This window comes from Macaca fascicularis, chromosome 8, assembly GCF_037993035.2.
Source record: "Macaca fascicularis isolate 582-1 chromosome 8, T2T-MFA8v1.1".
In the NCBI taxonomy this organism is placed as follows: Eukaryota; Metazoa; Chordata; class Mammalia; order Primates; family Cercopithecidae; genus Macaca; species Macaca fascicularis.
Window position 1 is genome coordinate 91,402,328 of NC_088382.1, and position 20,992 is coordinate 91,423,319.

The 20,992-nt window shown below is 36.5% G+C and overlaps 1 pseudogene; it reads right to left on the minus strand.

Annotated features, from left to right (window-relative positions):
* Nucleotides 1-14,440: 14,440 nt before the first annotated feature.
* On the minus strand, nucleotides 14,441-15,531 carry LOC102116828 (magnesium transporter NIPA2 pseudogene; annotated as a pseudogene).
* Nucleotides 15,532-20,992: the final 5,461 nt, after the last annotated feature.

The window sequence follows — 20,992 nt, forward strand, 5'->3', positions numbered from 1 at the left end:
ATGTTTGCTGGGGTTATTATGAGGTTTAAGTATGATCATGAGTATCAAGTGTTTAGCATAATGCCTGGTACATTGTGCTCAGCAAATGCTAATATTATTAATAACATTTTATCAAGGAAAATATTTCATGAATTACTTAAATAAAGTACCTAAGGGATATGAAGGTATTATATAGGACATACTGGAAATAAGAACATATTACCTATGGCCTATTTCCATTCCTCTTAAACAGGTAGCCTGGTGAGATTGAATACTGATACCCAGCTCCATCTGGGAAGCTTGCTACTTCTTTTCCAGTGCTTACCTAAAGTGCTTTATAACACATTGAATTATTCCCAATTTTTCCTCATCTCTGTCTTTGGGGTCAAAATATCAAATGCCCTAGCAAATTTAAAGTCCTTTTGGGTCAGATATCCTTTCCTGGATTAAACAGGGAATGGAGCCACACCATCTACAGATGTGGTGACAGTGGGCACAGTCCTGTTTGTTGGGGACAACTCCCAGAGAAAAGAAAATCACTGTAATTTATAGTTAACTTCACAATCATAAAAAAGTAATCTATTATTAGCGTAGACTGTTCTGGGCAGAATGACTGTCGTCTGAAAAGGCTCAGAGGAGGCCAGTGAAGAGTTAGTGTTCCAGTTTGGTTGGAGAATTCAAACATGACTTATGACAAATTGGATATGAAGACTAGGGAAAGAGAAAACGCAAATATATTAGGTGCTAATTTGAAAGCACAGAGGAGAATGCTGCAGTAGAGTAGCAGAAAAGCGTGAGCCAAAAATAGTTAGAAATATATTGAGCAGATCAAGTATGGGCAGGAGATGCAGGGGGAGAATTCAGATGAGAAATATGGGCTGTAGGTCAAGACTGGGGAGTCAGTAGAAAGGAAGTGATGGTTGAAATCATGGGGCATGCATGGGTTTCCTCAGAGTGACTTGACAGTCAGAAGGGAGACCACCAAGGAGAGCAGTCTACAGAGCTGTGTTATCACCAGAGAAGAAAAGCCAGCAAGGGAAACAAGAAAGGAACAAAGAACATTTCAAAATGGGATTTTTAAAAAAACAGAACAAGCAAGGGGGAAGAACTGAAGAGAGGTTAAGTTCAAAGCAGAAACAATTTGGCTTCTGTAAATTATTAGGATATCATTGGTGATATCAAAATGTGCAGAACCATTGGAAGTCAGAGCTTCAGCCAGGTTGCAATTATCCACATTATTGTGTGTAACTGGAGTCTGTTCTTTCCATTGCTATAGAACATTCTTCATGTGATTAGACCACACTTTTTTAAAAAAAATCCATTCTGTTGGTAGAGTTTTGCATTGTTTACTGTCCAGGGCTATTATAACAGGATGCTGCTATGAACATACTTGTCCAAGCCTTTTTTTGTGCATTTATTGTGGATAGGTGCAGAGGAATGGAGTTGCTGTGTCCTAGGGCAAGCTGAAAATTGGCTTTAGTAGACACCACCAGAATTTCCAAAAGTAGTTACACCAATGTACACCCCTGACAATAGCATATGAGAAGGCAAGGTGTTTCACATGCTTACCAATCCTTGGTATTGTTGGGGGTTGATCTGGCTTTTATCGTTGTTAGATTCATGGTTTACTTTAATGATTCTGGTATACGTAGTGGAGTAAAATTATTGATTTAATTTGCATTTCTTTGATGACTAACAATACTGAGCACTTTTACATTCACTTAGTGTTTGAATATATTATTTTGTGGAATATGTATTTAAATTTTTTGCTTATTTTATTGTTACATAGGAGTTATTTATATCCTCAGTATAATTTGTCAGATAGATGTATTGCAGACTCTATGGGCTGCCCTGCTGACTCTCTTAATCGTGTATTTTGATGATAGACATAATAATGTAGCCCAATTTATCAACCTTCCTTTAGAGTTAGTGCGTTTTTGTGTGTCCTGTTCATTAAGTCTTTGCCTGCCAAGGTCAGGAAGATATGCTATCTTTTCTCTTAGCTTTCATTTTTAGGATTAGGATCTATCTGGAATTGATTTTTGCATATGGTATGAGGGGGATAAATATTCTTTTTTTCCTCTTCATTACTGATATCCAAATGATTCCACACTCTTAATTGAAAACACCCCTTTCCTTACTGCATTGCAATGACATCATTATCATAAACTAGGTAGTTCTATAAGTTTGGGTTTATTTCTGGACATTCTGTTCCATTGGTTTATTTGTCTAGTCTTGTGCTAATATCACTGTTTTAATCATAGAGCTCTTTTAAAAGTCTTGATATTCCCAAACATTATTGGGATTTGGATTGCGATTCTTTTAAATCTATAGATAATTTGGCAAGGATTGCCATCTGAGCAATACTGAGTGTTCCAAACCATAAGCATGTATATTACTCCATTTATTATGATATTTTCAAATGTTTCTCAGTAATGTTTTGTAATTTTTCCTCATGGAGTTTTTTTTTTATTTGTTTTGTTTTGTTTTGTTTGAGATGGAGTCTCACTCTGTCACCCAGGCTGGAGTGCAGTGGCGTGACCTCAGCTCACTGCAACCACTGCCTCCCGGGTTCAAGTGATTCTCCTGCCTCAGCCTCCTGAGCAGCCAGGACTACAGGTGTGCAACACCGTGCTTGGTTAATTTTTGTGTTTTTAGTAGAGACGGGGTTTCATCATGTTTCCCAGGCTGGCCTTGAACTCCTGACCTCTGGTGATCCACCTGCCTCAGCCTCCCAAAGTGCTGGGATTACAGGCGTGAGCCACCGCGCCTGGCCACTCATGGAGTTTTTGCACATCTGTCCTTAGAATAATTTTTAGTTATCTGATGGCTTCTTAAAAATACCAGCGTAAATAGTATCTTCATTAAATGCTATCTTATGGGTTGCTAGCTTAAACAAATGAGGTTGATTTCCATACACTGAGTGTCTCCCCGGTGACATCACCAAAGACACGAATACTAATGATTTGTTTGTAGATTCTTTTGGATTTTCTAAGTGGACAATCCCATAGACTATCGATCACTTTTATTTCAAGCAATACACCCTTCTACTTTGTTTCCTTGCCTTGCATTAAAGCTCCAGATTTCCCTAGGCAAAATGCTTTCCCTGCATCCCCCAAAATTTTTTGTTTAAAAAGCAGAGGAAGGGCATTCAACTACAAATATTTTTGCATGTATCTCTGTGTGTATACACATACAAAAAGATAATATATCTGACTATAGCATATACATGTTAAGTCAAAGAAGTCTTGTTACTCAAATAATTTCAAATAATATTTGATAATTCATTTCTCAATCATCCTTTTTCATTATCTAAAGAAACTTTAGCTACAGAATATCCAATTGCATTTAGAATAAAAATATGTAAAAGTGACCTATTTTAAAACATTTTTAGCTTTTTTAAAATTCAAAAAACTGTAGGCAAAAAAATAAGAATCTATATTCAATTATAATGGCAAAGTTTGTGTTGTAACTTAACATAAAACCCTTAAAAGTAGATTAAACTGTAAACATTAATAATGTAAATATCAATTATATTTTCATTACAATTTTATTGAAATATTTAAAATGTTATTTATAATACTCTTCTTATATTAAAATAAATTGCAAAAACAACCCTAGAATAAAATATCAGATGTTTTAACTGCATGTGATCAATAGTATTAATAAATTAATTACAGTACTCAAATCCTAGTATCATATATATTTAGATGTACACATAATAAAGCAATGCCTACTTTGAACACTTTATAGCAGCACTTTTCATTGTATCAAATACAAGGCATTTAGAAATCTACAATAAAACTTAGTAGCCTTTTCACGTGCCAAGGGCTAAACAATAAATTAATCTTTTAAAAATATCTATGAACCAGTACAATTTTCTTTTTTTGTTTGTTCGGCCAAGGATGAATAAGATATTTATTGGTGCCTGGGCGTGGTGGCTCACACATGTAATCCCAGCACTTTGGGAGACCAAGGCAGGTGGATCACGAGGTCAGGAGTTTGAGACCAACCTGGCCAACATAGTAAAACCTCACCTCTACTAAAACTACAACAATTAGCTGGGGAGGCTGAGGCAGGAGAATCACTTGAACCCAGGAGGCGGAGGTTGTGGTGAGCTGAGATCGTGCCACCACACTCCAGCCTGGGCAACAGAGTGAGACTATCTCAAAAAAAAAAAAAAAAAAAAAAAAAGAAAAGAAAAGAAAAAAAGAAAAGAGATATTTATTGGTATTTACTGGCCAGGTTGGTGTGAGAGAGGGAATTGCAAGTCATACTGGTCTGAAAAATGTCATCTATTCTCTTACTTAAAGGCTGAATGGAATCCAGTAATGATGAAATTATATAAGGATTTGGGAGGAAACCAAATAGTTGAATATTAACAATAACACATAATTTGCCAACACAACCAAATCAGCACCAACATCTTTGAAATGTGACTATTGAAATTAGTAAAATGTTACACTGCATCAAAATATATTAGATATCTGATGAGAGTGCTTTTTAGGAACAGTTTCTTCTCTCTTATTCAGGGACTTTAAAGAAATTAAAATACATACCTTAACTAAGTGCTTTGGAAAATATATTTATTGCAGAAATGCCCACAACAATCAACTGTATCTGGCAGTATGGTAATGTGAAATATACAAAAGATAACTACCATTTTTACTTCAAAATTCACATCATGAAAAAATACAGCAAAAGTACAGAATGGTGAGCTCATTATGTATCCACTCTGTATAATAACTAGGAATCGATGACTTCAAAATATTAATTCTTACAATGTTTAATTTTGGTTGCCAACTGACAGGCATAGTGCTAGGTGTTATATGAACACTGAATGAAACAAAAAAAGTTCTCTTTAAAGGAAAAAACCTTGGTCTAGGAAGTACTCAATATATCCTTACAAATTTAAATATGGCTTTTGAAACCAAACAATTTTTTTTCCAAATAGGTAACTTTCTAAGCAAGTGTCTAGGCATACATGTATATAGCAAGACAAAATTTCAGACCATTGATACTCAGAAATGCAAAATTGCTAACTATTTCAGTTGATGTTATACTTATTTCATCAATTGTACTTTTTGTGTATTTTTCCTAAAGCTCTCACATGCCATTTTTTAAACAATGAAGTAAACATTATGTCTATTCTTGCAAACCTAGCCATAGTAAAATATGAAACAAGTTCAGAATTTTTCATCTGGACAAAGACAATTGAAACCAAGCATATCATACATCTGAAACCCATATCCATCAGTGAGTCAGCAAATCTGGGGAAAAGCAACTGTGATTGACTATGAGGCTGCTGTAATTAATCTTCATCATCTCGTTGAAAAGGTACTACCTGAATTTCTTTGGCTTTCCTTTCTGATAATGGCTGTACGTTTTGCAGCAATTATTCTTCATGACATTAAATTGAACGGTCCACCTAAAACAAATCAAGTATGGTAAATAGTTATATCTGTTACAAAAATAATTTACATCAAACAAGTACAGCAATGTGCACTATGGTCAATCATGACATTTCAATACTTTCAGTTTTCTTTTAAAAATCTACTATACTGTCACATAACTACAATGTTTAAGCTTTGGCAATGCATAGCTGAGTTTCTAAGTATATGTTTTTTAAAATACCACTTGTTTGGTATTTACTGGCAAAGTTGACGGGGGAGAGAGGGAGTCTCAAGTCATGATAGTCTGAAAAAATGTCATCTATTCTCTGTTTCTTTGTGTGTGTGCGTGTGTGTATGCACTCTTATTACCTCTTTACTGTTTAAGAATCTATGGACAGAAAATGTGACTCCAATTAATTTTCATACCACTGTCCTTCCCATTGCCTTATTTCTTTGTTGCCCTTCTCTCAGATCACTGGTGAATTCTTTGAACCCAGGTTCACTCTTCACTTCAAAAATTTCACCATCAGCTCAAAGCAAATATTTAACTTCTCTAGTCCCAACAAAGAAGGTGATGGTGGAGGACTGAAGTCCACCATCAACTATCACAGTGGTCAGCATTCAAAGAACTCTGAACACAAGCCTCAGACTCAGTGACTGTCTAGGCTTTCTCTACAGCCTTTCAGGAGTTCCTGTTACTCACATTTGAAAAGACTTAGCCATTCATCACTATCAGTCCCACATTGCCATTAGTTCTCATCCTTGCCTCTATCTCCTAATGTTTATTTTGATTTTGCACAAAATTATATAGCCTGTTTGTCTTAAAAGCCAAGTTATCATATGTATCAAACTGTTTTTTAACCCCACATACAGAGGAAAGTCCAAGAGATGTAAAGAGAAAAATGATCCATTATCTCATAATTTTACCAGTAACATCCATTAGCACACCACCAACTTCAGTAACAATAATGGCAGCTCCTGCAATATCCCAGCAGTGAATTCCCATTTCATAAAATGCTTCTGCTCCTCCACTTGCCACAATGCACATTAGTAGCTGCTGTTCCAACACTCCGGATCCTAAAAAATAGTATTCAAAAATGGTAGATTGAAAATATAACCTTTCAAATAAGGTATTCCTCCTAACTTCAGTTTGAATGTTGATTGAGATAAGTTGAACCAATCTAGAGAATACATGTAAAAAAAGATGGTATTTAATTTTAAAATAAAAATACATAAAATCCAGTTATCGTGATGTACTATATAAATCCCAAAATGAATACTCACAAAGCAATAACTTAATAAAATAAACATGAAAACAATACTTTTGCAGAAAAAAGCCCTAAAAATAATGCTATAATTCTACTATAACAGCATGCAAATATATTCATATTCATATTTTTCTAAACCCAAGGTAACTACAGCTTATTTTACACAGATATACACACACACACACACACACACACAATGCACAATAATCTCTAGGGAGCATAAAGTATCATGATATTGATCATTCCCTACTGGATGTGCATCATATCTAGACCTACAGGGATTGCAACCCACCTGGGTTCTGCATAAACCTAGGCCTCTTTTGAACGATTACTACAGGTTTTTCCTCTCACAGCACCTCTTCCTTGAAAATACAGCAAGGTAAGATGAATATGTAAGATATAAGTAAGAATAAGTAAGATACTACTTGATAGCAATTATAGTAATAACTTATTCAGTAAAGAATCATCAATAAATTTTAAAATTAATGGGTAAAATTTGGTATTTTCAGTATCAAAGTATCTCTCCACAAGATATATAATGAGTACAGTGAGAAAAAAATAGCATTTTTACAATGGTCTACCATTACCAAGTAATCAAAGTTAATATCACCCATAATAGGACAGAAAGATACCATGTGCCTCCTGAGATGATGCACTCACTGAGAAGGACAATACATTACTGCTGTAACATTCCTGCCAGAAAAGCATAATCCAAATACAATCATAAAGAAACTAGACAAATTCAAATCAGGAGCTAGACTACAAAATAATTGGCCTATACTTTTGAAAAATGTCAAGGTCATAAAAAATAAGGACCAAGCAAGTTCTAAATTAAAGGAAACTGATGCGAAATGAGAACTAAATGCAATGTATGAGTCTGGATTGGACCTTGGGTTAAAATTTTTTTCAAAATTTGAATGAAGTCTTTATATTAGTTTATGTATCAATGTTAATTTCCTGACTTTTATAATTGTACTGTGGCTGTATGAGACAATGTTCCTTTTTATTAAAGAAATACACACTGAAATGTGTTTTTAGAAGAAAAAGTTCATTATGTCTGCATGTTAATTGCAAATGGTTTTTAGTCAAACTCCTTTTGTGACTGTTTAAAGCTCTGGAAATAAAGCAGTGGGTTCTATTTACCAAGATCTTTCCAAGTTTATTTTTTTTTAAAAGTAATGATAAATTGATTACAAATGTGGTATTTATTTTGTATCTATAAAAAATATTGCACCTAAGTACATCCTTCATCTCAAAGTGATTTTTTTAAAAAAGGATTAGAATGACATAAAGTCTTTGATTTGGAATGTTTTTCTGCCTATGTTTTTGCTGCACATCAAATTGAAGAAAGAACTAGTGGGTACAATAAATTTCCAAGATGTTTGTTTCCCAAATGAATGAAATCAAATTAGCTTTCGTGGCATTATTTCAGTTATAAAGAAAGATGTGTTTCTCCCCTTTTCATATGAGATATGTGATAGTTGATATCTCATATTATAGAAAGCAAAGACCAAGATCTTTTATAAGTAATCCCTTAGTATTCTATTCAGAGAGAATCCTAGGTTAGCAGAACAACAGTGATAGCATCTAGTGGTGCTTCCATCGCTTCTAATGAACACCATGGGATCTCAAGCAAGGAGTCTTGTAGTAAGCTAGAGTATACTTTTTGTGAGCAAATATTACCAAAGAGATTACTTATACTACCAGGTAATTAAGGCTATGGTATAGATTCTACACTGTGCCTTCTGAATCCTATCTTAGTCTGATCCTCCTATACAACTAACGGGGTATATCATAAAAAACACTGTTTGGGGTCACAAAGAGTTGAGTTTGTTCCATGCTCAGCTGCCTAAAAACCATGCCCTAATCTGGGCCAGGCATAGTGGCTTATATCTGCAATCCCAGCACTTTGGGAGGCCAAGGAGGGTTGATCACCTGAGGTCAGGAGTTTGAGACCAGCCTGGCCAACATGGTGAAACTTTGTCTCTACTAAAAATACAAAATTAGCCCAGTGTGGTGGCACATGCCTGTAATCCCAGCTACTTGGGAGGCTGAGGCCAGAGAATTGCTTGAACCCAGGAGGTGGAGGTTGCAGTGAGCCGAGATCAAGCCACTGCACTTCAGCCTGAGCAACAAGAGTGAAACTCCATCACAAAAACCAAAAAACTAATTTGGACCAAGTTTCTTCTTTGAGTTTTAGCTTTCTTGTCATCAAATAGGGATACCAATTTACCTTAGATCACTGTTACAATAACTACAAACAATATTTGTAAAGCACCAAAAGAGTGACTGGCATATAAAAGATCCATAATAAAAGTACCTATGTTTATGATAAAATTATTCTCAAACGATGATGCCAGAAAATATATACCAGGTACATTTCATCTAATTAAATTTTGAAAAATTAAAGGAAATTGAGCCACAGTAATTGTTGTCTCAAAAATATTTGTCCCTAGTTAGGAACCTATTAGACTGTTTCTGCTTGTTTAAAGCATTCATTCAGATTATGACTCCCTTTAGTTTCATTGTTTTGTGTAAGTAACTCTGAAGTCATGTTGCTAAACTAAAGAAGCAGCTGAATGCAAAAAATCTTAAATCAATATCAGAACTTCTCCTTGGTAATATTTCCCTGGTTATACTTCTGAAAAAATCCTGAAGTAAAAATTAGTTTTTACTTTATCCAACAGCAAAATTAAAGGTTAAAGTTGTAAATCTCTTGCAGCTCTTTTATGACTAACAAAACCATTTTATAGCCCGTGGTTACAGTCCTTGCTTCAGGACAGCACAGTGTAGCAGCAAGTTTATTGCCCTTCCCTCAAGGGCATCATTCTGTGTGGTTCTGTAGCTACTTGACAGAAGATCTCTCTCTTTTACTTTACTCATTACTGTGTAGAACAAAAATGTATAGTAACAAATTAGTTTGTACATGGCCAAACTATATTTTTAAGGTCCCGACTCCTAAGAGAAGTACAATATTGGAGAAAGAGAAATGATCTGGGAGCCAGGATTCTAGTCATATTTCCACTCAGCTCTTTGATCTAAGGCAACCACATCACCTCTCTGAACCTCAGTTGACTCACCTATAAAATAAGGCTGGATTATTAGATGATCTTTGATCAGGTCTAAGACTCTTATAACTCAGTGATGATATTTTCAAAAGGAAAAAAGGTAGAAACAGTAGGCAGTAAAATATGTTATTCAAAACTTACAGATTTTGTTGAATAACAGCAAAATTTATTATTTTTAATGCAAACAACTATAATAAAGGGCAGCAATTATATTTAATATAGCATAACTATATTAAAGTTAAAGACCTCAAAACTTTAGCTTTTCTTGAAAATGTAAACAGACGGATAGATGTTTGCTTTTAATTTCTTCATTTATGAAAATGATTACAGAAGGACTCTGAGGTTTAGAGAGGAATAGTGGCCTGCTAATTTTGAAACTCCCCATTACCCATCTGAAAAATAAAATGAAATAAAATCAACAAGGAGGACAAATAAAACCCATAAGACCTATTCCTTCAGCATTTCTAGGAATCGGAAAATACAAATCTCAAACTACCTGTAAGCAGAAGAAAGAGCAAACAAACAAATTAATTCTAATGGAGCATTCCTAGCCTGTGGACACACAGAGTGGAGGAGAAGAGGCAGAAAAGACTTTGTAAGGGAGAGCAGGGAGGAGCCAAGGACCCACAGGGAACACAGAAAAAACCACCCTCAGAAAAGAGTATAAGTGAGACAATAAATACAAAAACACTGAGCACAGATCAGCACTTGGTAATTCACAGTCCAGCTACCGCGGGGAAACTGTGATTCTAGAGGAGAATCAGATAAGACAGAAGAGGTAGTACCTCTTGGAGACCAAGAAGTCAAGGAAAAGTTGGAACTAAGAGTGAAAAATTAAGGATCCTGCAGAAATCAATGATAAGCAAGACAAGCCAACCCTGCCTACCACAACCACTCAACAGATATTATAAAGGAAACTGCACAGAAGGGCAGAACTGACAAAATACAGAGCTCTGAACTAAGGAGCCCCAATAACAAAATGAATCAAAATAGAAAAAAGTAGAACACATCCACACAAACCTACTGCAGAACATCAGACACTGCTAATAAAAATGGGTGTCTTTTTGTTCTGAAGTCTCTCCAAAAAACCAACATTGTGAACAGTGAGAACACATGGACACAGGGAGGGGAATATCACACACTGGGGCCTGTCGGAGACTGGGGGGTAAGGGGAGGGAGAGCATTAGAATTATGGTACCAATCCCATTTCTATAAACAAATGCTTAATTTCTAAAGGAAAATATATTATTTTAAGATGTTAAATGATCTAGAACTTTAGGTGGAAAATGAAAAGAGCTTACCCATGGATAGGAATGCAAAAAAGCTTTTCCATATTGGAAATAATAGTTCTTACAATTTCTGATGTTCTGCAATAGCCCAGCTCGGTCACCAAGAGTGATTTGGTAATATCGAAAAAGGAAATGTTTTAAATAATCACTAGATTTTAATAATTGGAATTCTTAAAAAATGACACTTTTATTCAGAAGAAAATATAACATTTTTATCTCTCTTCCTAGTTTTATCAAGTTAATTCTAAGCTTTTACATATTAAAACTGATAAAGTTATTATTTCCAAGTCAGCTTTTTATAAGCATCAAAAAGAATCCAGCTCCTTAGACCATTCCCCAAAAGGTACAGAATATAACCAATTTGCCTGCAGGCATGATATGTGTAGTGAGAAATGAGCAAATATCTTAAGCACAAAAAAGTAGAAGTTAAAAACTAAATTCAATAGGGAATTTATATGCAGATTTGAAAGAAAACAGAAGTTGAAATTACATGGTAGCTCTTCGACTTCCATTTACAAAGCTGGCAAATTATCCAAGGCTTTACATTTTCCTCTGAAACATCCTGACTGAAACTCAGGACACACTTGACATCCCACACTTCACCACCTCCCATCCAACAAGATGTATGTTCACCAGGTGTGTTTGTCCTGAGCATTTTTGTAATTGTTGTACTACTTTTTAAAATTAAGTTCCAGAGTACATGTGCAGGATGTGAAGGTTTTTTACATAGGTAAACGTGTGCCATGGTAGTTTGCTGCACCTATCAACCCATCACCTAGATATTAAGCCCAGCATGCATTAGCTACTTTTCTTGGTGCTCTCCCACCCCCAACTCAGCCCCCATCCCTGGACAGGCCCCAGTGTGTATCTCCCTCCCTGTGTCCATGCATTCTCATTGTTCAGCTCCCACGTGTAAGTGAAAACATGAAATGTTTGGTTTTCTGTTCCTGCGTTAGTTTGCTGAGGATAATGGCTTCCAACTCCAACCATGTCCCTGCAAAGGACATGATCTTATTCCTTTTTATTGTTGCATAGTATTCCATAGTGTATATGTACCACATTTTCTTTATCCAGTCTATCACTGATGGCCATTTGGGTTGATTCCATGTCTTTGCTATTGTGAATAGTGTTGCAGTGAACATACGTGTGCATGTATCTTTGTAATGGAATAATTTATATTCCTTTGTGTCTATATCCAGCAATGGGATTGCTGGGTCAAATGGTATTTCTGGTTCTAGATCTTTGAGGAATCGCCACACTGTCTTCCACAATGGTTGAACTAATTTACATTCCCACAAACAATGTAAAAGTGTTCCTATTTCTCCACAACCTTGCCAGCATCTGTTAATTTGACTTTTTAATAATTGCCATTCTGACTGGTGTAAGATGGTATCTCGTTGTGGTTTTGATTTGCATTCTTTAATGATTAGTGATGTTGAGATTGCTTTCACATGTTTTTTGGCGTCATGAATGTCTTCTTTTGAGAAGTGTCTATTCATGTCCTTTGCCCACTTTTTCACGGGGTTGTGTTTTTTCTTGTAAATTTAAGTTCCTTGTAGATGCTGAATATTAGACCTTTGTCAATGGATAGATTGCAAAATGTTTCTCCCACTCTGTAGGTTGCCTGTTCTCTCTGATGATAGTTTCTTTTGCTGTGCAGCAGCTCTTTAGTTTAATTAGATTCCATTTGTCAATTTTTGCTTTTGTTGCAATTGCTTTTGGTGATTTTGTCATGCCCGTGCCTATGTCCTGAGTAGTATTGCCTAGATTTTCTTCTAGGTTTTTTATAGTTTTGGGTTCAACCCATCTGGAGTTAATTTTTGTATCAGGTGTAAGGGGTCCAGTTTCAATTTTCTCCATATGGCTAGCCAGTTCTCCCAGCACCTTTTATTAAATAGGGAATTCTTTCCCCATTGCTTGTTTTTGACAGATTTGTTGAAGATCAATGGTTGTAGATGTGCAGTCTTATTTATGAGTTCTCTATTCTGTTCTATTGGTCTATGTGTCTGTTTTTGTACCAGTACCATACTGTTTCAGTTACTGTAGCGTTGTAGTATAGTTTGAAGTCTGGTAGCATGATGCCTCTAGCTTTGTTCTTTTTGCTTAGGATTTTCTTGGCTATATGAGTTCTTTTTTTATTTCATGTGAATTTTAAAATACTTTCTTCTAAATATGTGAAGAATGTTACTGGTAGTTTAATGGGAATAGCACTGAATCTATAAATTACTTTGGGCAGAATGGCCATTTTAATGATATTGATTCTTCCTCTCCATGAGCATGGGATGTTTTTCCATTTGTTTGCATCCTCTCTGATTTCCTTAAGCAGTGGTTTGTAGTTCTCCTTGCTTCACTTCCCTTGACAGCTATATTCCTAGGCATTTTATTCTTTTTGTTGTACTACTTTTAATAGTTAAATAATTTAATACTTTGTAAAGTGAAGAATAATTATGAAAAGGAAGAGTTGTTTCTGTGAAAGCTACCACATTTCTTTGGTTCATATATATTTCTATTATCCTATGATTTACCTTACCTATTTTATATAGATTAATTATCCTCTGATTTACTTTACCTATTTTATATATTTATATAATTATAATTTTATATAAAATATATGTATTACATTTTATTATAATTTTTATATAAAATATATGTATTTTGTTATAATAGATAAGGTAAATCACAGGATAATTTTGGGATAATTTTGTTCTTTATTAAAATAAAAAAGCCTATATGGTTAGGAATTAGTGAAGTGAGGATGACAAATAAATGTACATTTCAGACTTTCATCACCAATGAAAAAAATAAAACTTTTTATAGACTTAAAACTGTCATTTTAAGGAGTTTTAGATTTTGGAGAAGGATTCAAAATGTAAAATATATCTACAATAATACAATGTGAATAGAAATTAGTCATGCACTGAGTTCATTTTAGTGAGCTACCATCATTTAAATATCAGAGAAGTAGGTCCGGGAGTGGCGGCTTATGCCTGTGAACCCAACACTTTGGGAGGTCAGGGTGGGCAGATCACAAGGTCAGGAGATCGAGACCATCCTGGCTGACATAGTGAAACCCCATCTCTACTAAATATACAAAAAATTAGCCGGGCATGGTGGCATGAGCCTGTAGTCCCAGCTACTCAGGCGGCTGAGCAGGAGAATCGCTTGAACTCTGGAGGCGGAGATTGCAGTGAGCCCAGATCATTCCACTGCACTCCAGCCTGGGCTTCAGAGCAAGACTCTGTCTCCAAAATAAATAAATAAATAAATAAATAAATAAATAAATAAATAAATCAGAAAAATAATTTCTTACTTCAAATTAGTGAAACCTTTAAGAAGATGTCTTTAAAGATCATTATTTGAGAACAGTGCTTTTTCAGACATATTCTGATATTCAAATTCACTTTATAACAGAATTATAGATTAACTTTTTAATTACATCTTTGTTAAAAAGCCATCAGAATTCCATTTCTTCAGGAGATATTATCACTGGTGTGTTGTTTGATTCCACAGGTTAAACTTTTGCTTTCTTCATTATTATTAAGAACTTCTTACATATTAGAGAGATTGCCATTCATTGCTTTTTTTTTTTGTCTTTTTGAAGAGACACAGGCAGACTTGCTAGACTAAAACTGACACCTTTAAAAGCATGCAACAAGAATATCTCCACGATTATTGTAAAGTCACTCAAAAGTACCAATGACATCATCAATGGGCATATCTTGCCACTCCTTAAAAACAACAGCTGAACAAGTTTAAAAACTGATGTTGTAAAGAATATGTAATATATTGGAGTCATGATGGAAGTGTTAAACATATCCAGGGCCCAATTTAGGTAATTAATCTATGTGTTCACACAGACAATGAGGCTTAGCAGCAGAATACAGGCCAGGGGATGTGGCAGTGCAGGCTTTCCAGCAAACAGCTCTCTGATAGCACTGCCTAGGCTCTTAACCCAGGAGACTGAAAATGTGCCAATTACAGAGCAGATTGTTACATACACAAGATCGTTGTCCATGGTAGGGACCCACCAGGAAGATTCTTATCATGGCCATAATGACCACAAGAGTTGCAAAGACCACAAAACCTGGATCACCTACCTTGTGAGGTATTTTATTTAGTTTCAATATCCTCTTCTTTTGGAGGATGAGTGATCGTAACTGTAGATCCTCAAACACTTAGCAAACATCCAAATTTCCCATAAGGATTAAATCTTTCATTTAGAAAGAATGAAGAAAGAATGGCACTTACTAGGACGCTGAGAACTCCTAGTGGAGTCACCAGCGTGGCCAGTGCAAACCCATATGCCGCTAAGTCGGCCACCTCGCCAGCTTCCGTTGACTGCAGTCTGGCCTACCACAACCATTCTTTAGGATATGCGTGGCCACCTTGACCTGCTCTCATAGAACCTTTTCTGGCAAGTCGTAGAAAGCCTTTTTTTCCCACCCCAAATGAAACTTCCTCCAGTGAAAATGCTGGAGCTCATAGCTAATCCCAGACCAATACAAAAGTCATATTTTCCACACCCTTGGCTCATTTAACAAAATGTTCCTGTGAATCAGATTGATCACAGAACAGAGAAACTGCCAGTACTGGAGGCAGAACGATGCAATTTTCAAATAGTTTGAAAATAGGACATCAGTGTGAATGTCATTAAAGGAATGGGTTGCTTCGCCATCTCCGACCTGGTCTCACTCTGCTCTCACTCTGCCTAACTGAAGGTCAATAACAGCGAGGAGAGTGCATAAGTTTAATTTGGTCTCTTATGAAAAAAACAAAATGCTGGAGGAGGTGAGATATGATTTACTCTCTTTTTCTCATAAATACTACCCTTTAGTCCCATTTCAAGTTTTAAACCCTAGCAGAGTAGCTCCAGCCTGAAAGGAAGGAGTGGCGACCTCACCCCAGTCTTCAGGCCAGCCTCCCAGCTTCCCTTCTGATCTGGCCCTGGGTACCATGGCTCACACCCGCACACCCGCACAGAGACCGCCCCGTCCTGCGCAGGCCATCCCAGTAGGAGATGCGAGCATTCCTGGTGGCATCCTTGTGCAGCTTCCTCCATGCAGGAGTGCCAAGGAGAATCTGCCCCAGGACCTCCGGCCCCACCTCCTTCAGTTCTAAGATGCATATTTTTTCACGTTAACATCTCAAAAACTAGGTTGCCTCATCCAATCTTTGGGGCCTTAGAATTCAATAAAAAGAAAATGACCTAAAAATCTGCTCTCAAATTAAGTGATTGAGGAGAAAAATTAAAGTCTAGGAAGATTCTGAACTCAAATTCCTTTGCAAGTATCTTTAAGTTCTTGCTGCACTTAAAAGAATCTCAAAGTGCAATCTGTGAAAAATGTTGGATGGAGTTTACGGAAGAAAGGTAACTCAAAACTTCAATCGGTTGTCAGAAAGAAGAAAAAAAACCACTTTTTATCTGTGGAATGTCAGCCCCTTTAAATTATCAGGCCCAGAGAGGCATTTAAAGTACACCAGCAGTCAGTCTCACTCCCCATTGAGCTAAATAATTGCATCTTGAAGCCACTTGCTATGCAGGCTGTAGACTAACTGATGCCAAGTAACCATAAAATGCCATATGTGCTATAGTGCAACAATGTATAGTCAATCAGTAATTAATGTGATACTGGTAAACCAAAGAGAATTCCTGAAAAACATTAGAAATTACCTCTTCTTCTGATTCATCCTTTTTTCTTTAAAAACTTGAGCCTCTCTTTAGTTCTCCGGAGCACTCTCCAAGACAATCTGGAAGTGCGTCCTGGGCTGCAGACCTCAACTTTGGCCTGAATAAACTCTCTATATTAATTTTGCCTGAGCTTTCTCCTTTTAGGTCGACAGCTGTCACAGAGGAAGAAGACTTCAAATGCCAATCATCCAGTTCATATAAAATGTATGTGTATCATTTTAAGTGATTCCAGCTTTAATTGACTTTTTTTCCCCCAAATTACTTTCTAGTAATCTGTCACATTTGCATCAGATCAGAGGAATTCCATAAGGAATTTTAGCTACAATGGCTAACACATAAACCATGAACTCAAACGAGGGTAGGAAGCCAGTCTTAATCATCTTCCTAGCTCCATCACCAAATCTAGTGCTGAGCCTGAAGTGTTTGCTCAATTACATTTGCTTTCCCTATTTCCACTCCACATTCAAAACTGAAGTTGAAATCACAGAACAAAGAGAAAATAAACACAGTTTATGAAACACTTAACAACTGGGGAATTCCATAGATAAACATTAAAAGAATAAAATATGAGTACACAGTATGAATTGCACTAAAACTTGGAGAATAAACCCACCTTCTTGTTGTAAAACCTGTAGTTTTTGACCATTACAAAACATACCTTTTCCTTTCCTGGTAGTGTACATCTTATCTTCCACACAACTGTACACAACTCCAAATTCTATCTGCAGAAGAAAAACAAGTTTCCTTTACCAAACCTGAGTATTTTTCACCATTAAATCAATTAATTGTTCTAAGACACTAATAAGAAAATATCACATATTACTAATAACAGATTGAAATGGCTATACTGTAGGATGCTTTCCAGCCTAATCAGAGAAAAAGGTAATAAGATCTGGAATCCTTCTTATTCTCATCTTATCTATGTGCAGACTTAATAGCACTCACCTTACCTTTCTCCCTCCTGCTCCAGAAGACAGAGCTTTTCTATTTTCTACCCTCTCCTATATTCTCTGAAAAACTGCTCCATCAACTGATACCTCTTCTCTTGGATTTTTCTTTTCATACCTTCTCACCAAGTTTCTCCCTCCCTTACAAAAGCTTCAAAATGTTATTCCCTCCTTTTCCGTTTACTGCCAATGAGTAGTCTACACTTTGCATCTCCTGTGCTCCTCTTAATACATTACAATTTGGCTTCTGCCCTGATCACTTATTCTTCTGAAAGTCCCGCAGAGAATATCAACGAACTTTCCTGGCCAAATGTATTGTCTGAAGAATTGGAGACTGCTGGCCACCATAAACCCTTATTTAATACTTAATTCAGTACCTCCATGTTTCCAGAATTACTCTTTCAGTTCTACCTTACTCACCAATCCATCTCAGAGTCACTATTTTAGAACCTCCTTCTCTGCCTCAGCCTTAAAAGTTAGGTACCTCAGGCTTTTCTTCCTTCTTCTATTGCTTCCATTTCCCTTGTAGCTCTCCATATTCATACAGATTGGCCTTTCCAGTCCACAAATTCAACTTCTTAATAATTTTGCTCCCGTCAACCCCATAATCATAGATAAAAACATATACAGCCGGGCACAGTGGCTCACATCTGTAATTCCAGCACTTTGGGAGGCCGAGGCGGGTGGATCACGAGGTCAGGAGATCGAGACCATCCTGGCTAACATGGTGAAACCCCGTCTCTACTAAAAATACAAAAAATTAGCCAGGTGTGGTGGCAGCACCTGTAGTCCCAGCTACTCGGGAGGCTGAGGCAGGAGAATGGCGTGAACCCAGGAGGCGGAGCTTGCAGTGAGCCAAGACCGTGCCACTGCACTCCAGCCTGGGTGACAGTGAGACTCCGTCTCAAAATAATAATAATAATAATAATAATAAAATATACACTTTGGAACCTAGTCTTACAGAATCTCTATCAAGGAGGTCAAAATCATTCATTACCTGGTCACCTCCCATTGCTTCCCCATAAATCTCCTCCTTCAAATTGAATCTTAAAAACACTTCCCAATTTTGGCATTTCCTTGGCTATTCTCACTGCCTCTACTTAGTTCAGAGTCACCCAAACCCCAGTATAATCTCTACATTGCTAGAATTATTTGTCACTTTCCACTCCAAAACCTCTTCTGTTTCCCAACTACCTAGAAACAAAAAACTAAATTTTGTCACATAGACTGGCCACTGTGCCTTACAGTAAGGCCAAACTAACCTCTGCCTGACACTTCCAGCACTTCCCTCTCCATGAACATCTCACCGTTCCCCACACACATCATGGTCTTCGACTTCTCCAAGCTGTTTTTTGTATTAAAATGCTTTCCTTTTTTCTTTTCTTTTTTTCCCCCCATCTGGCAAAGCCCTAATTTTCTAAGGATCAACTCACATGACCAACTTCTAAGACCTCTTCTGTTATAAAGATTTTCCCAACCCACTTTTGGCAGAATCAGTGACATCCTGTGTTCCCACAGTATTTGTTTTCACAGTTCCACCACATATCATCTTTACCTGTTCACACATCCAGCTTTGTGCTGGGCTGTGAGTTCAGTGGCAGGGCCAGCGCACAGCCCGGGGCTGATTATAAACTGAATGCTCACTTATCTCCTTTTGGACGTTCTCAGGATTAATACAACCCTAGGGCTAAGCTTCCATTTGTACTAATTTGTGTTTTATTTTCAGAAATTTCTTTAAAGTTTTTGTGTACAGGTTGATCAAACATATCAAAAATTCCCTAACAACAGGGATGTAAGATAGTAGCAAACATATTCACTACTTAACCAAACAGCCAAACAGCAAGAAAATGCAATAGCTATGGATTTTTCCCTACTGGACTTTTGACACAAGTATTCAATAATGTGTTGATCCCACAATACACTTGCTATTTTCACACCATGCATTGGCCCTTGCTAATTCTCGGTCTTTAAAGGGCTCTTTTCACTGATACCTATTAAAGCATCCCAAGCTTAAATCCCAATTTTTCCATGTAGCATTTTAGATCACACACAAACTCCTATCCCATTTCACTCTCTCACACATATAATGGTGGCTAAATACTGAACTTTCTTTTACTTGTGTGTATTTTCTGCTTACAACCCCTGATTCTCAGAAAACATTACATTTTCTTCAATGGAAATGTATCATGAACATTTTAACAGTCCCGTAGCTTATATTCAAAATAATGCAGTTATATGACTTGAAAAAGAGACATCTGAATTTATTATGAAGATACATTTACTCTTTCCCAGAAAATGAAAGCAAGGCATTTAATCAACTATACATTTAAAACAACATACCTTCTTATTTACAACAAAGCCAATTGAAACAGCTACAAAAGGAAATCTTAAAAAAAGACAAAACACAAATTTACCAAGATAAAACTTATTGTTAATAAGTTACTAAAATTAATCTTTTCGTAATATAAGTACTCACAATTTTTTTTCTATAAACAGTCTTATCCCTCCTCCCCACAATATCTAAGATGCAGAACAGTGTGTATTGTGTACAGCTCGTTAAGTAAATAGGAGGGAAGGGGACATATATAAATACATGTATTCACACAAGATGCTCCTACAGGCATGAAACATCTCTGAAAGGATTCATAAGAAACGGATAGCAATGGTCACCTGAGAGATGGGTCCTGAGAAACTGGGGAGAGAAGTGGCAAGGGTACCTTCTACTGTATGCCATTTCCTGTCTTTTGATTTTTTTTTTAAATTTATTTATTATTATTATACTTTAAGTTGTAGTGTACATGTGCATAACGTGCAGGTTTGTTACATATGTATACTTGTGCCATGTTGGTGTGCTGCACCCATCAACTCATCATTTACATCAGGTATAACTCCCAGTGCAATCCCTCCCCCCTCCCCCCTCCCCATGATAGGCCCCTGTGTGTGATGTTCCCCTTCCTGAGTCCAAGTGATTTCATTGTTCAGTTCCCACCTATGAGTGAGAACACGTGGTGTTTGGTTTTCTGTTCTTGTGATAGTTTGCTAAGAATGATGGTTTCCAGCTGCATCCATGTCCCTACAAAGGACGCAAACTCATCCTTTTTGATGGCTGCATAGTATTCCATGGTGTATATGTGCCACATTTTCTTAATCCAATCTGTCACTGATGGACATTTGGGTTGATTCCAAGTCTTTGCTATTGTGAATAGTGCTGCAATAAACATACGTGTGCATGTGTCTTTATAGCAGCATAATTTATAATCCTTTGGGTATATACCCAGTAATGGGATGGCTGGGTCATATGGTACATCTAGTTCTAGATCCTTGAGGAATCGCCATACTGTTTTCCATAATGGTTGAAC